Raw genomic sequence first — 4,414 nt, 5'->3', positions numbered from 1 at the left:
GACCAGTGCTTGCCAATCTTCATAAGCAGTTAATTGCTCAATGTCTTTGAAACTAGTAACTATCAATAAAAACTAAATATTACTGCCACTTTACAGTTTCAGATTTACTGCAACTAATTCCCTTAACAATCCTGAGTCACGAGCAATATTATTACTTCTACATGTGTGTCTACTCTGGCTGCCATAACAAAATACCATAGACTGTGTGGTGTAAATAAAAGAAATTTATTTTCTCACAGTTTTGGAGGCTGGAAGTCCAAGATCAGCGTGTTGGAATGGCTGGGTTCTGGTGAGAGCAATCTTCCTGGCTTGCAGACAGCTTCCTTCTAGCTGTGTCTTCACACATCAGAGAGAGAGAGAAAAAAAGCTCTCTGATGCTCTCCTTATCAGGACACTAATCCCATCATGAGGGTCCGCCCTCATGACCTCATCCAATCTTAATTACTTCCCAAAGGCCCCATCCACAAATACCATCACACTGGGACATTAGAGGTTAGAGCTTCAGCCTATGAATTTTGGAGGCATACAAACATAACCCCCCATCTCCCCACTGAAGATACTCAGGCTGAGACAGAAACTGGCTTGTCCAGGTGGCATTGATTGAGTGCAGCCAGACGAGGGCAAAGCTGGAACCCACCCAATCCTTCCAACCCTGACTTCTACAATCATTCCAAGGAAGCAGGCTCTCCATATCCCTCCTTCCAAAGATTATTTTATTCAAAAGCATTTTCTTACTATTTCTTCCTGATCTTCCAACAACCAACTCAGATCAGTCATCCTCAACTGGGGGTGATTTTTCCCCACGGGGACATTTGGCAATGTCTGGAGACATTTTTACTTGTCACAACTCGGGGAAATGTTACTGTCCTCTAGTGGGCAAAGGCCAGTGCCGCTGCTTAACACTCTACAATGCACAAGACAGCCCCCACGGCAACGAATCGGCTAGCTGCAAACGTCAATAGTGCCAACGTTGCCAACCCCGGACCTAGATGAATGAGCGCGCACTGCACATCTTGGTCTTTGGAGCTGGGGCTTTCTCATCTGACAGGTGGGTGTTACAGGATTGTTGACCACCTTCCATAGCCTGGATTCTCAGTCACTGTTCATTCCTCAGAGAAATCCCAGATCCAAGCTTTGATTTCAAGTGTAGTGTTTTATGACTTAATCCAATGAAGAAAACATTCACTCTTCAAAGTTCTGTCTGCAAATGTCAGGTGTCAGTCAACTGTCTCCAAACTCTGGTTTCCTAGGATGAAGAGAGAGAGAGAAAGCGAGAGAAGGACTATGGAAAGGAAGGGAGTTAGATTTAACAAAATAAAGAAGAGGAAAGAAAGAAAAACAGAAGAGAATGAGATAGAAAGTGGATTTGGGAACCAGGAGTTCTAATTCTTGTCCCACCAGTTACTAGGAGAAGTGTCACTGTGGGAAAATTATTGAAACTTCCTAAACCTCAGTTTCTCCATATTTAAAGTGAGAATGATTATATATGCCTCACAGAATTGAGAATTTACAGAAAATAATATGGATATAAATATGATGACAATGTTAAGTAATAATAGTAGTAATTATTAACAGTGATAGCAGTTAATAATAAGTAATAATGTATAATTATTTGTTTTATGTAATTTTATATCTATTTATATAAATACATAATTGTAGTAATATATCATCTTTATATATCTAATATTATTATAATATTAATAGAATAAAAGTGACTGTTAATAACAGAAATAACAGCTAGTATTTACTGAGCACCTATGTGTTAGTATCTCCATTTAGTGACGGATCAGCTGAGGCTTAAGAAGGTTGAATAACTTGCTCAAGATCACACTGCTGGAAAAGATCAACAACATTGGGATTGAAATTCACATCTGTTTACTCAGAGCTCACCTTCTCCCCTCTTATTGTACTTCATATTTCACAGAAGATGTTGGATAAATGGCAGATTTTATAAATGGTACAGTTGGAAGGTGTCAAGACCAGGAAATAGTCAGGAAGTAGAAAGTGTGAAGGGTCAAGGCGGGCAGGTCAAGGGGAGTTGCTGACGCAGGAAAGGGCACCAAGGCTGTCATTATGTGGCACTGGCTGCCTGGGCAGGGACTGGGCAAAGGTGGCCTGCTTGGATAAAGGAAGCATGTAGGGCCAGAAACTTTCAAAAGGGCTTGATTGAACGTCCTAGTGGATTACAGAGCCCCTGCCAAAAAGGTCCACAGCAGTGAGAAGGAACAAGGCTGCGTACTGTATAAATGCTAAATCAGACATTCTCTGTGCAGCATTTTGTGTGACCAGCTCTTTATAGGACATCCAAGGTTATCCCCTACAGCTTGCCTACAGTGCCACCACTTCCCTCTCATCCTCAGAGAGAGCTCTCTGAGTCCGGCTCCCAAGTCTCTGGTTAATTAACCATCTAAGGGACAGCGTTCCTAATAGGGCAGTACATTTCCTTTCAACCGCGAGACCATTGTTCCCTCCCCACCAGGTACGGTGACCTAGAAAGAGGCTGTATTGTACCAATGCTGGCACTATTTATTAAGCAACCTATTTTCTGCTCCAGGTCAGCCAACAATGGATGAGTTGGCACAGAAACAAGGGTGATACCCATGTCGAGAAGGGAGTAAAGTCATCAGTGAAGCCATTATGACAAAAAGAAAAGGGAGCCATGTGAAACTGATGGAATTCAAAGGTAGAGGCGCTCACACACTGAGCAGTGGGCGGGTTGTAATACCTTTGCCCTGTTTTCTGAATCCCAATGAGGACGTCTGTCTTGACTTTCCTCCTGTAGCCCAACCTGCACTCAGCTGCCCAGCTCAGAGTTAGTGCTCAGTGTTGGTGGCTCTTCTAAAGTTGTAAACCTTGGTGGTGCTGAAAGGTAAGCTGTGAGGACTTGCAATTCTCCTGGAACCACTTCATTCATCTCCAACGTTTTTCTGTCCTGATCAGGTTCTTGACTGTAGGCCCCATATTTCCATGATGACCCCATTCTTAAATTCTTGGATCACGGACCCCTTCCACTGACTTTCAGTTTCCTCTTGTCATCTCTGTCTTGGATTATGCCACATCCCCCACCCCTCACCCACTATCTACCATCCTGGTTCTGCACGTACTAGACTATCCTTGGGGACAATTCCCTACTGGGCAGGAATTAAGACAGATAATCAATAGGTAATCAATCTTTGTACAGATTGCAACTTTAATAATGAGAAAGGAACTTTGAATATTTTTCAAAGTGCACTGCATAGACGCCAATCATATTTTCTCATGTATCAACAGACACTTTAAAAATTATTTCCAATCTTTCAATTGATGCAAAATCCTACTGTAGGGGTAAACCCACTAAGTAGCTGCCCTGTCAGAATCTGAACACTTCCAGGGACAGAATAAAAGTAGAGAAGGAAATATTTTTTAATCAAGCACTTCACACTGCACTAGATATAATTCTTAGTCTGTGTGACCTTAGGCTGTCTTAGGTCAGGGAGGGAGAGGCAGATAATAAGGGCTGTGTTATCAAGCCATTTACCACTGTGGGCACTTGGAGCTTAAACCTGTTGGAGGAACTCTGGAGCTCATGTGGAACAGGACCTCAGAGTTATCCAAAGCAAGGATGAAGGAGCTGGAGTCTTTATGCTTTGTTCATGGGTTAAAGGTAGCCTTGTGAGCATTCCTTCCCTGGTCCACCTGCCTGCCTTTTGGGCAGCAAAATAAGCTCTCATTGTGAGGGAAAGCACTTGGGCAAGAAACTGCAGGTGCTGGCCTTGGAAGCTGGGCTGGTGTGCACTGAAACAGTCAAGGCCAGGGATATAGGCTGGCCTCAAGCCACATGGGCCGTAAATCCTCAATATAAATTATTGGGAGGAAAGAATCAACTTTGATTGAATCCCTAATATAAAACAGATCTTATGTCAGGTACTTTATATGCTGCCTCACGCAATTTAATCTTCTCAATAATTCTTGGAAGATGTTATCAGTATTCCCAGTTTCATTTTCAGAGTCCTAGAGCTCTTAATGTCCCTGGACACAATCACAGTGAGTTTGGGGCAGATCTAGGGTTCATTCGAAGGGACCCAAAGCCCCTGCCCTTTCCACTATCCCTAGCATATCTGCAGGAATTCAAGCACTAGTCTCTCTCTGATCCTTTTAGAAATTGTTTCTGAACCCACAGATTGAAAGTGCCTGAGAAATATAGACAAAGAAGAGAGATAGACAGCCAAGGGTGCAGCTGGGCGGAGACTTCAAAATGTAGCACTATTCCAACTGGTTCATCTCTTCATTAATGGCCCAGAAAGGGGAGGAAATAGCCCTTTAATGAAATCTATGGGTGGCACAAAACTGGAAGATGCTGCAGACACTAGTTGGGATGGAAAGACCAGGTTGTGTGACACCAGTTGTTGAGAGAAACAGAGAAGCAGCTTATTAC

This window comes from Equus caballus, chromosome 3 (genome assembly GCF_041296265.1).
Source record: "Equus caballus isolate H_3958 breed thoroughbred chromosome 3, TB-T2T, whole genome shotgun sequence".
NCBI lineage: Eukaryota > Metazoa > Chordata > Mammalia > Perissodactyla > Equidae > Equus > Equus caballus.
Note: the sequence above shows the minus strand (reverse complement) of the source record.